Genomic DNA, 12,419 nt, shown 5'->3' with positions numbered 1-12,419 from the left:
TGTATGATCCCACTGATACCAGGTCCCGAGAGCAGTCAGATTCCTAGAGCCAGAGAGCAAAAGGGGGGTTGGATGAGGGAGCGAATGGAGAGTTAGTGTTTAATGGGGACTGAGTTTCAGTTTGGGAAGATGAAAAGAGTTCTGGAGAATATACTTCACACTGCTGATTTGTATACTTAAAAATGATTAAGATGGCAAATTTTATATTATGCATTTTCCTACGATTAAAAATTAAAGTGGAGGGGTCAGCCCCATGGCCGAGTGGTTGAGTTCTCACACTCTGCTTCAGTGGCCCAGGGTTTCGCTGGTTTGGATCCTGGGTACAGACGTGGCACCGCTCATCAGGCCAGGCTGAGGCAGCGTCCCACGTGGCAGAGCCAGAGGCGCTCACAACTAGAATACGCAACTATATACTGGGGGGCTTTGGGGAGAAGAAGAAAAAAATAGTTTAAAAAAAAATTAAGGCAGGGGGGTGGCCCAGTGGCACAGTGGTTAAGTTCCTGTACTTCTCTTCGGTGGCCCGGGGTTCACCAGTTCAGATCCCAGGTGTGGACATATGCACCGCTTGACATGCCACGCTGTGGCAGGTGTCCCACATATAAAGTAGAGGAAGATGGGCATGGATGTTAGCTCAGGGCTAATCTTCCTCAAAAAAAAAAATTAAGGAGCCAGCACAGTGGCGTGGTGGTTGGGTTCTTGTACTCCGCTTTGGTGGTTTGAGGGTTCAGATCCAAGATGTGGCCTGTCAAACCGTGCTGTGGCGGCATCCCACATACAAAATAGAGGAAGATTGGCACAGATGTTAGCTCAGGAACAATCTTCCTCACCAAAAAGGAAAAAAAATTGAAAAAAACGTGTTTGAAAATGCAAGCCCAGTTGGTATCTAAACACCATCAAAAACTCCTCAGAAAGTCTTTTGTAAGTAATTTGCAGCGTTTTGCATGTACCGTGTTGGGTGAGATATCGTGTAGAGCTACGTTGAGCTGGTCGGCTTTGATTCAATTATGAGCCCAGACGCCTGGACCGCAGGGGAGCCTCGGCTGTTCCCAGAGCGCATTTGATTCCTGTGGTAGCAGTGACGCTAGTCACCACGAGGGGGCAGTCGTCTCTGTCTTTTCCAACAGGGAGACGGCCTTCAGCTCCTCGAGACTGATGAGAAGGAAGCTACAACAGTCTTGGCGATTCATTTAATCAGTTTGAACCGTGCAGAACGGTAAATAAAAAGTGGTTTGTCTTTAACAGCAGCAGGAGGATTTCTCGCCCTTGAGGCTGCTGAGTAAGAAGGAGGCCTTTGCAAACCTGGCGGTGAGGACGCTGCCTGGCTCCGGGGTTTGCAGCCGGGGGCGGGCGCCGCCTTGGGTCACTTTAGCTTACAACAGTTCTGAGATCCAGCAGGAAACCGTTCTGGAATGCACACCTCTTGCACAACCTAACGTCTTTGTTTTGGGGGAAGGGTGTTTAAACTACAACATTGTTTGACAACAGTTTTACTATGTAAAGGATGCTTTTTAAACAAGCCCACGACCGGGCAGAGGCCGTTGTTGGAGGTCAGCCACGGAGAGGGTCGGCTGCTGCGGGGGCCGTGGTCCTGAGGACACGTGGGCGGGCTCTGCCTACCTTTGAGGATGGCAAGAGTGTCTTCTTTTCCAGATATTATTTCCGGTATAAATGTTATATTTTTGATACCTGTTGATAACCTTACTGAATAGGAATACATTTATCCCTGTGCATGTATTCTTTGTGACTGTCAGGCATTGACGGGCGGTGTTATTGATGCTTAAACATGTTCAATTAAAACCTTAGCCCATTTGGCTTAACTTACCGACTATGTCTGCATTCCCTATCTTTTTATCACAGTTTACTTTCAGCTGAGAGTATCAGATAAAACACAGATTTTGGGCGGCAGCCTCACTTGCGATGCTCCCTCAGCAGCTTCTGTATCCTTTCCAAAGCATAGTTGTGATCACGAACCGCGTCTCTATAAACCATTGTCTTTTGTGGTATGCGCAGCTGGGGACTTCCGAAGACACAGATGCTCATTTTTATGAACAGTTTCGGATAGAGTGCCACACAGGACACTCATCGTGCTTGTGGAGACAAAAAATGCACTTAAAAAAAAAAAAAAACCTCCTGATTGAGCCACCATGGCTGGAAGCCGGCCACAGGGACCTGTAGGAAGACTGTGGGCAGCTCTGGGGGTGGACGTTCCTCTTAGGAGCAGCCGAGGGAGCTGGAGCACCTCGTGGCTGCCGTCTCCTGTGAGTGAAGTGTGAGCGCTTGTGTCTGAGTCCAAAGGTTGCCGATTAAAAGACTCATCCTGATCATTATTGTAATCACAGCCCAAGGCCTGAGCTATCAGAATCAGGAAAGCAATAATGGAAAACAGCGAGCCAGACCATTAATTACGTTACTTGAAATCAATCACTACATTGACAGAAAAAGCTGTGTTTAACGTCTTCCGAGGGTGCCCTGTCCCTTAATCACCGTTCAGAAACTTTAAACACCTGCTTGTTTGTGGACAGAAGCTCATGTGGCATTTCAAAGCCTGAGAACCGCTTTCCCCTCTAAAAACGAGTCACGTGCTCGTAGCATTGACATTCTCTGTGAATACTGACGAAACAATTTTTAAACGGATTCTAAGATTTCTCTATTGGATAAAAACAGTCGTTTTGTCAGTTAAATAATTTGTCTTCAGCAGGAAAAAAAAAGGTTTCATTACACAGCGGGCCCCGGTTGGCTACTGGCAGAGGATTTACATACAACTGCCTCCTGGGAGTTCAGAACTCGGTTGTAAATGGAAGACAGGAGCAAATATGCTTTTTCTGTCCCCGTCACAGCGTGTCGTTAACTAGCCTGCTGTCCTCATGCCAATGCCCTAGCAAAAAGCTAATGTGTGAAAGTAGGCGTCTTTCAGAGGGGTGGGAACGTTGGACTTCAACGATGGATGTGCCTAACTTAGCGGTGAGGTCCTTGAAGATTTCCCTCCAGGACAGATGCTGGGACCGCAGCATCACCCGAGTGACTTCAAAGCTGAGCCGTCTGTCCCCCTAGAAGCGGCCGCAACTGCTGACCTCACGCTTCTTTGACTTTGTGTGCCTGGGTTTTAGAGCATGCTCCCAAAGATGTTGAGTTCAATACCCTATGAGGGAACCGTGTTATACCTGATACCGGATGTCGAATTCGCTCGGAAGCGCCAAAACTCAATGTAAGTAATTTTTAAGAAGTTGTGCGGATAGCACTCGTGCTTGGCAGCTGCCGGCTGAGGTGCGGGGCCGTTGCCGGAGGAGGGGAGCGCGGGGCGGAAAGTCTGCAGTGACAGGACCTGGTTGCTAGACCTGCTGTCAGGCGGTGTGGACAGAGGGATGGTCCAACCTGCAGCCACAGCCGGTGGGCGGCATTTCTACGTGTCCACCGGCGACAGCCCAGTCCCCTGGGGGTGCTTCCTGCTCCCGTGGCAGCCTGTGCAGAGCACCCAGGTTCTGTCACTTGGGCGCACACTTCTCACTGTGCCAGCCACCTGGTCACTCCATCTGCCCCGGCCAGAACGGTTCCTCCTGCAGCCTGGCTCTGCGAACGTCCCGCCCTACCAGGCACCTGACCTTCCTCCCATGCCCTCGTCCCGGGGGGGAATTCCAGCTTCTCTGAGGCCCTCAACAGTGACGGTTCAGAAGTCTCTCTGGGCATTATGATGATCTAGGCGGCTTGTGAAAAGCAGATTTCTGGACTGGAGCCTGCAGGCCCGTGGGGGGCACCCCAGAATCTGCAGTTCCACAGCCAGTGTTGTTGCAAAACCTGTTCTGGGGACCACCCGCACTCCAGGCTGGGTTTCTTCCTGCCTTTCATAGATGTTGGAAAAACCGAAGATGCTTTCAGCAGCCAGGCCCTAAGCATTTCATCCTGGTGGTTCTACCGGAAAGAGCGACTCAGCATCTCTCTGGGGGCCTAACTAGTTTTTGTTCAGAGGGAATGGAAGAAGCAGAGCCTCTGGAAGCGACATGTGACCTGTGTTCTGGAATTTGCTGGGCCCCCTCCATGGTTTGGCACTGAGATCCCATACTCAGGTGAACTGGGAGCGAACGCGACAGCTGATTTACAGTGGGAGAGCATAACCCGAGGGAAGGAGGGGCAGCGAGAAGATTCGGATCTGCCCGCTGTGCAGGAAGTGCTATTCAGGCTGACGGTGGACGTGTCACGTAGAGCACGGACAGGGTTAATTCGCAGTTTGAAAATACATCTGCCTGACCTTGCAAACTTGTTGTGTCCTACGTCAGGGTGATAGCCACTTGGAGTGACATAGACCCATTTCAGAATCAGAACAGCTGATTCTTCCCGTTTATTATGATGGGTAGGTATCTCAGCGTGGATGGGTGCATACAGATAGATACTTGCTCATATTTTTATAAAATTTTGTTTTAAAAACTTCCATGAAGAACCAGACATTGGTCATGGGAATGTGGGGTCTTCAAATGTTGGCCAAATGGAGATTACTAATCACAGCTTCTTATCTAAGTGAAACGGGTATTAGACTTCTTCTTAGTGCTATTTTCCAACAACGCATATTTTTTCTTTTTCTTACATATTTTTAATTTTTTTGAGGTGTAACTTACAGTAAAATTCCTGCTTTTGAGTGTCCAATTCTACACGTTTTGACAAATGAATGGTCGTGTAGCCATCCCCACAATCAAGACACAGAGCGTCTCCATCATCCCCCAAATCTCATTGCCATTCTTTGTAGCCAGCACTGCCACCCTGCTCCTGGCCCCTAGCAACCACTGACGTCTTTAGGTCCCCGTGGTTGTCATTTCCAGAGGGTCCTACAGATGGAACCACACTCTACGTACGTATGGATCTGAGTCTGGCTTCTTTCATTCAACGTAATGACTTTGAGACTCATTCCTGCTGTTTCATAGATCACTTGTTCATTTCTTTTCATCGTAAATATTCCAATGTACGGATATTCCACAATTTGTTTTTCTGTCTTCCCATTCAAGGACGTTGGAGTTGTTCCCACTTTGGGAGGATTATGAATAAAGCTGTTATAAACTTGGATACAGGTTTTGTGCAAAATACGTTTTCATTTCTCTTAAGGTGAGATTTTTGGGTCATAAGATAGATGTGTGTTTAACTTTATAAGAAACTACCAAACCATTTCCCAAAGTGGCTGTAGCAGTCTCCACTCCCGCCAGCCAGGAATGAGCATCCCACTTGCCCTACCTCTCACCATCCCTTGGCATTTTCAGAGTTTGTTTTTAGCCATCCTAGAAGGTACGTAGTGATAGCTCATTGTAGTTTTAATTTGCATTTCACTAATAGCTAGTGATTTTGAAAAACTTTCCATGGGCTTATTTGCCACCCGCATATTTTCTTTGGTGAAATGTCTGGTAAAATCTTTTAACTATTTTTTAAATTGGGTTGTTTGAGAAATTTTCATATATTCTGAACACAAGTTCTTTATCTGACATACGTTTTGCAAAGATTTTCTCCCACTCTATCTTCTCTTTTCATTCTCTTAACAGTGTCTTCCAAAGAACAGATTTTTTTTAAAGTTTTGATGAAGCCTAATTTATCTTTTCTTTAATGAATCATTTTTTTCTTGTCATATCTAAGAAATCTTTGCATAATTCAAGGTCACCCAGTTCTTTTCCTAGGTTGACTTGTAGAAGTTTTACAATTTTCTGTTTTGCATTTAAATCTGTGATCCATTTTGAGTCAAATTTTGTTTGTGCTGCAGGTGTGGTTTGCAGTTCATTTTTTCACATACAGAAGGGCAGTTGTTCCAGGATCATTTATTGGAAAAGCTATTCTCTGTCCATCCATTCCCTTTGCAGTTGTGTTGAAAGTAAATTGGCCACACATGCGGGGATGCATTTCTGGACTCCGTTCTGTTCCGTGATGCAGGGTTTCCTCAGCCCCACGCTGTCTCGGTTACTGTAGCTTCACCGTCAGCATCAACAACGGAAATGCGAGTCCTTGGGGTCGGGGATGAATTTTCAGATCAGTTTGGGGAAGAATTTATCATTTTAACAATACTGAGTCTTCCATCCGTGAATACGGTGTATCTCTCCATTTACTTACATCTTCTTTGATTCCCTTCATCGTTTTGTAGTTTTCAGCACATAGATCTTGCACAGATGTTGGTTTTTTACCAAAGTTTTTATGGGATTTTTTTTCGTACTACAGTAAATTGTACTGTTTCTAAAATTTTGATTTCCTGTTGTTCACTGCCAGTGTAGAGAAACACAGTGGAGTTTTGTGTAGTGACCTTGTATCCCGCGTGCTTCCTCAACTCCCTCATTACTAGTTCCAGTAGTTTGTAGATTCCTTGGTGTTTTCTGTGTAGACAATCGTGCTGTCTGCAAATAGAGACAACTTTATTTTTTTCCTCTTCAATCTGTACGTTTTCATTTTCTTGACACATTGCACTAGCTGGGGCCTCCAGTGTGATATTGAATAGGAGTGGACAGAGGACATCTTTGCCTTGTTCCCAGTTTAGGGGAAGAGCATTGAGTCCTTTGGCATTTAGCGTGATGTTAGCTGTAGGTTTTTTGTAGATACGCTTTATTGCATTGAGGGCATTTCTTTCTATTACCAGTTTGCTGAGAATTCATCATGAATGGATGTTGAATTTTGTCAAATGCTTTTTCTACATTAATTAAGATGATTACATGCTTTTTCTGCATCTGCTGATGTGATGGATTACATTGACTGGTTTTCTGGTGTTGAACCAGCCTTGCATTTCAGGATAAACCTCCCTTGGTCAACATGTATTATCCTTTTTATATTTTGCTGGATTTGATTTGACAATATTTTATTGAGGTTTCTTTCATTTGTGTTCACCAGAATACTGGTCTGTGTTTTCTTTTCTTGTAATGTCTTTGGTATTAGGGTAATGCTAGCCTCATAAAATGAGTTGTGAAGCTTCCCCACCTCTTGTTTTTTCTAAGAGTTTGTGTAGAATTAGGATTATTTCTTCCTTGAATGGTAATATTTACCGGTGAAGCCACCTGATCTGGAGGGTTTTTTTGTCAGAAAGGTTTCAACTGTGAACTCCATGTCTTTAATAACCATGGGATTCTTCAGATTAACTGTTTATTCTCGAGTGGCTCATGTCCTTCAGGCATTTATCCAATTCATCTAAGTTGTCTAATTTTAGAACATAAAGTTGTTTGTAATATTCTTTTATTATCCTCTTCACGTCCATAGAGTCTCTAGCAATGCTCCCTCTTTCATTCCTAATACTGTTAATTTTTGTCTTCTCTTTTTACGTCATAGTCAGTCTGGCTAGAGGTTTATCAGTTTTGTTGACCTTTTCAAATAACCAGCTTTTTGTTTCACTAGTTTTCTCTCTCATTTTCCTGATTTTAATTTCATTGTTTTCTGCTCTTATCTTTATAATTTCATTGTTTCAGGTTAAATTTGCCATTCTTTTTCTAGTTTCTTAAGGTAGAAGCTTGGGTAATTTATATGAGACCTTTCTTATTTTCTGACATGAACACTTGATGTTGTAAATTCCCTTTTAGCTCTGCTTTAGTTGCATTTTACACATCTTGAGATGTTGTATTTTTATTTTTACTTAGTTCAAAATATTTTCTACCTTCCCTTGAGATTTCCACTTTGACCAGTGGGTTATTTAGAAGTGTGTTTAACTTTCAAATATTTGGGAATTTTCCAGGTACCTTTCTGTTAGTGATTTCTAGATGTATTACATTTTGGTCAGAAAAGGGACTTTGTCTGATATCATTTCTCTTAAATTTGTTAGGGTTTGTTTTACTGCCCAGAGTATGGTCTGTCTTGGGGAATGTTCCATGGGACTTGAGAAAAACGTGTATCCTGTTGTTGGGTGGAGTGTTCCAAAATGTCAGTTAAGTCGTCGAAAATGCTGTCCAGGTTTTTTACATCCTTCCTAACTTTCTATTTGTTCTCTCAATTACTTAGAGAAGAGTATTGAGGTCTTCAACTATAATTGTGGACTTGTCTGTTTATCCTTTCACTTTTTGCTTCATGTATTTTGAAAAGGCACACTTACCTCGACTTGGGACCCCGTGTTTTTAAGTGCTGTGCCCATGCACTTGCCAGAATCATCTTGCAAAGTTGCAAGCTGCTAAGAAATTCATGCTGGAAACAGAGGCCTTGAACCTCAGGAGTGCTGGAGGGGCAGCCTCTCCTTCACTGCAGGCGGCGGAGCGTCTTGGCCCAGCTACCCACAGGCCTTGCAGTCAGGGAGCTGTCAGAGACCTCTGCCAAAAGAGCTGGTCCCAACGTGGGCCACAGGATCTGCAGTAAAATAAAAGCTGTGCTCAGGTCCCTAGCCCACCTCTAGGTGACCTCAGGCAAAGCCCTTGACTTCTTGGACCCTGCTTTCCTGGAGTCAATCAGTGCACAATACTTGAATGCCCTGCTAGATGCTGGGGAACCAGGAGAGAGAGAGTGTGCTTCTTGCCCTGAAGATGCTTCCGCTCTCTCCTCCCCGTTACTTGGGGTTCCTGAGGAGCAGACGCACCCCTGCGTGTGTTCCCAGGCCTCCTTTCAGAGGCATGCTCGTAAATGTTTAACAACAGCTTTGGGGGAGGAGCCCGATTTACAGCATTTGCCGGTTTCCGTGGCATAGATCTTCCCAGGGTGGCCGGTTTCAAAGAGCCAGCAGGACTCAGTGTGTGTGGAGCTGGGAGGAGAACACAATGCACGCCACCGAACAGTGTTTTCGCTGCACAGAGGCAATAGGGGCAGGAAACCCCAAAGCATGGATAACAGCACAGCGTAGTGAAATCATGAGGCAGTGATATGTTCTGAGCACTTCTCACCTTTTTAAAAATATAATTCATTTAAGTTTATATAATTTAATTTTAGTGTTGGCTGTGTTTAACAACCCATATGCAAAATTCCTGATAATTCAGCCATCAGTTTTTGTGGTCTGTCAATGGGCTGCCTCCTTTGCTTGCAGAGATCCATTCCCAGCTCAAATGAACCTCACACAAGCTCAGCCAACAGGGAATGAATCGGTTCTTGTGATGGAAGCTTCCACAGTAGCTCTTCAGGGTCTTGGGCTCTCCATTTCCCACAATGTCCACAGTCATCTCCCTGCTAGTGGCCAAACCCAGCCTGACAAACCAGGGGTATGGAGTGCTCCTATTGGCCATCCCTGGCCACGCCCCTCCCTGGGGTTGGAGGAGGAGTCAGCATCCAGAGGACCAGAGTGGGGAGCAACAGCGTCCCCAGGAACATCTGAGCGGCATTAGGGAAGAGATGGGGTTGGGGTCCGGTTGTCAGACACAGGGAGGGTCCCCTATACACAACCTCAGAAGCGCTTGGCTACGTGAAATCCCTTATAAGCGTTCGATTTGAGGCTTTTCGATCTTGAGATATATTTAAACGTTTTAGTGCTCAAGGTTTTCAAATTTCAGAAGTAATACACCCTTGTTTTAAACAGTAAATATAAAGCTTTGATCAGGGCAGAGCTACTCATCTCCCCAGCCTCCAACCCCACCCCCTAACCCGACCTGACCCCCATTCCCATTGTGTGCAGCCTGTCGCGGCCCCTCCCACGCCCCTGCCCCGGCTCTGCAGGCCCGGACGCTCACGTGTGGAGAGGTTTGCTTGGCTTTTGTAGAAGGAGACCCATACACGTGATTCTGCAACTTGCTTTTTCTCACTGCTCAGTAAGTCTTGGGCTTCCCTACCGGTCAGCGGACAGTCCTGCAAACCTCAGGGTTGGCTCTGGCTAGACTGGCCGCTGGGGGCCTTTTTATTCACAGCTCCTACCGAGGACGTGGAAGTGCAAAGACCTCTTGAGATTTCTAAATTTGGGCAGAGTGGACAGGGCTGTGCAGGGTGCCCGTGTGCTAAAAATACCAGCCCGGGTCTGGCTGGAAGCTGCACGCACAGAGCAGGCTAGATGCGGAACCAGGACTGGCAGTGCACCGGCATCCTCGACAAAGCCTCTTCAATCTCCTCCAGAGAGCCTCGGCGTCTACACTCGTGCCCCAACCCCAGGCCCCGTGCGGAGGGGTGCCAGTCTCTAGGTGACCACGGTTCTGTTACAGAAGCCGCCCCTAATTGAGTTCCCTGCCACCTGTGTTCGTGGTCGTTCAGTATCACTCAGAATCTGGGCCATATCTGGGTCCCACTGCACTGCTGTTTACTTATTTCCAACTCACTTTTAAAAATCAAATACATTTATTTTTAAATAAAATATCAGAACACTACAGTAAATGGAAAACCAATGTCGCTTGTCATACTAGCAATGATACATAGATGAATGGATAATATATATCATGCCGGTAAGTGATATTATTATTGCTGTTATTCACATTTTTGAGTGTTTGCTCTGTGCCAGGCACTCTTCTGATCTTCTATGGTGTTAACTCATTTAATTCCTGCAGCAGCCCCCCGAGCGCAGTGCCCCCTTCCTGCTGTGGGCCCTGTTTCATAGAGGAGGAAAGAGTCTCTCGGGACAGCGGCTCCTTGACACAAACACGTCACTACTAAAACCAAAGACAGGGGCCCCTCCTCCCTCCCGGCTCCCGTGGGCTGGGAAGCTCAGGCCGCCCTGGACTTGGAATCTGACTGTGCATCATTTGTTCACTCATTCACTTATCCAACAAGTGTTCCCTGAGCGCCAGTGCATGCCCCACTCTGGGGAGGCGGAGCGGGTGGCGTTCAGTCCAGCCGTGGAGGTGCTCCATCTGGTCATGGAGAAGGGTGCCTGTGGACACGCACATGGTGGGGGCTTCAGAGCTACAATGGTGGGGAGAAAAGAGGCGTTCACCGGCCTAGGCCGGGGGTCGGGGTGGGGGGTGATGCGGGACCTACTGCCTAAACTTCTAAGGGTGAATAGAAGCTAGGTGAGATAAGGGACCACGGGAGGAGGAGAGGGCATGTCAGGTGCATTAAAAAGACGGACTAACATAAGCTTCCTGTCTTCATCCGACGCTCCTATTGTTAACGCACTGAAAGAATGATTTCCTCTCAGCTTCCTCATCCGGAAAATGGGAATAATGGTACCTAGAGTAACATCCTCACAGAGTGACATCCATGAGGATGAGGGTGTCACACCGTTCGTAAAGCATTCCGGTAGTTTCTGCCACAGAGTAAATGCTCAAAATGTCACTAATAATAACGGTGATGGTGATTACTGTTTTGAGCAAGTGACAGTGTTTTCCATTTACTATAGCAGGGTTTTTAAAAATTTATTTCACCTTTTTTTTTTTAATTGAGTTCATATTAGTTTACATCATTGTGAAATTTCAGTTGTACATATTTCTTTTTTTTTTTCTTGAGGGAGATTGGCCCTGAGCTAACATTCCCTGCCAATCTTCCTCTTTTAGCTGAGGAAGACCAGCCCTGAATTAATGTCCGTGCCCACCTTCCCCTACTTTATATGTGGGACTCCTGCCACAGACAAGCAGTACCACGTCCACACCCAGGATCCAAACCAGTGAACCCGGGGCCTCTGAAGCGGACTATGCAATCTTAACCGCTGTGCCACCAGGCAGGCCCCAGTTGTTGTACACATTTCTTGTCTGTCACCAGACAAGTGCTCCCCTTCACCCCTGTTTGATCTTTAAAGTGAATTAAAAAGGGGCGTGTTTACAGAGAGGTTAAGTTCACATCCATGTTATCACGTTTGTCCTCATTTGCAAATGTCCCAGAATTTTACAAGCACACACACAAAATGAGCCTGTCACTTCTGTGTGTCCCCTCTGTCTCCCGCAGGCTTTATTTAGAAAGAAGGGGAAATCCAAGACGCTTCCTTTAAACTGATAGCAATTCATTTCCTTGATGGGAGATTCAATTCCTCACCAAATGGTGAAAGTAGCCTAATAATGAGCAATATTTCTAAGTAGCACAACTCGCGGCAGGGGGCTTCCTAAAGCTGGTTTAGACGGGCAGACGCCTCATCTTTCCCCGAAGGTTCTCTCTGCAAACGAGGTGGTAACCGAGCCTCAGCTGGGAGAAGTGGCATTTTTCCTCGTCTCTCCCCTCCTCCAAACGTGTTCAGTGCCGTGTCAGTGAGGAAGCTGGTGTTTGGGGGGAAATTAAAGATCTGGAACTGTTTAACAGGATGACAGAAGAAAGAGCATGGCCTTTGAGTGAGACCAACCGGGCCTCAGATTCTGGCTACCATGTCCCATTTGTGAAAGATGCCAAACTAGTCCCCGCCTCTGAGCTTCATTTCCTCATCTGAGAGGTGGGTTACTTAACCTCTCTGTGCCTCAGTTTCCCTCTCTGTAAGACAGGCCACCTCTTGGACTTTTGAGATCGTGAAATGAGGCAATACAGAGAAATCTGCTTGGTACAGACCCTGGGACTCAGTAAGTGCCAAGCGGGTGTTTTCTGCCCTTATTACTGCTGGTGGACGGTGGATAATCCCGGCACAGCGGCAGCGGGGTGAGGATTACCAGGGATAACACGGGACGGCA

The sequence above is a fragment of the Equus quagga genome, chromosome 12 (assembly GCF_021613505.1).
Source record: "Equus quagga isolate Etosha38 chromosome 12, UCLA_HA_Equagga_1.0, whole genome shotgun sequence".
In the NCBI taxonomy this organism is placed as follows: Eukaryota; Metazoa; Chordata; class Mammalia; order Perissodactyla; family Equidae; genus Equus; species Equus quagga.
This window is presented reverse-complemented; position numbering follows the sequence as displayed.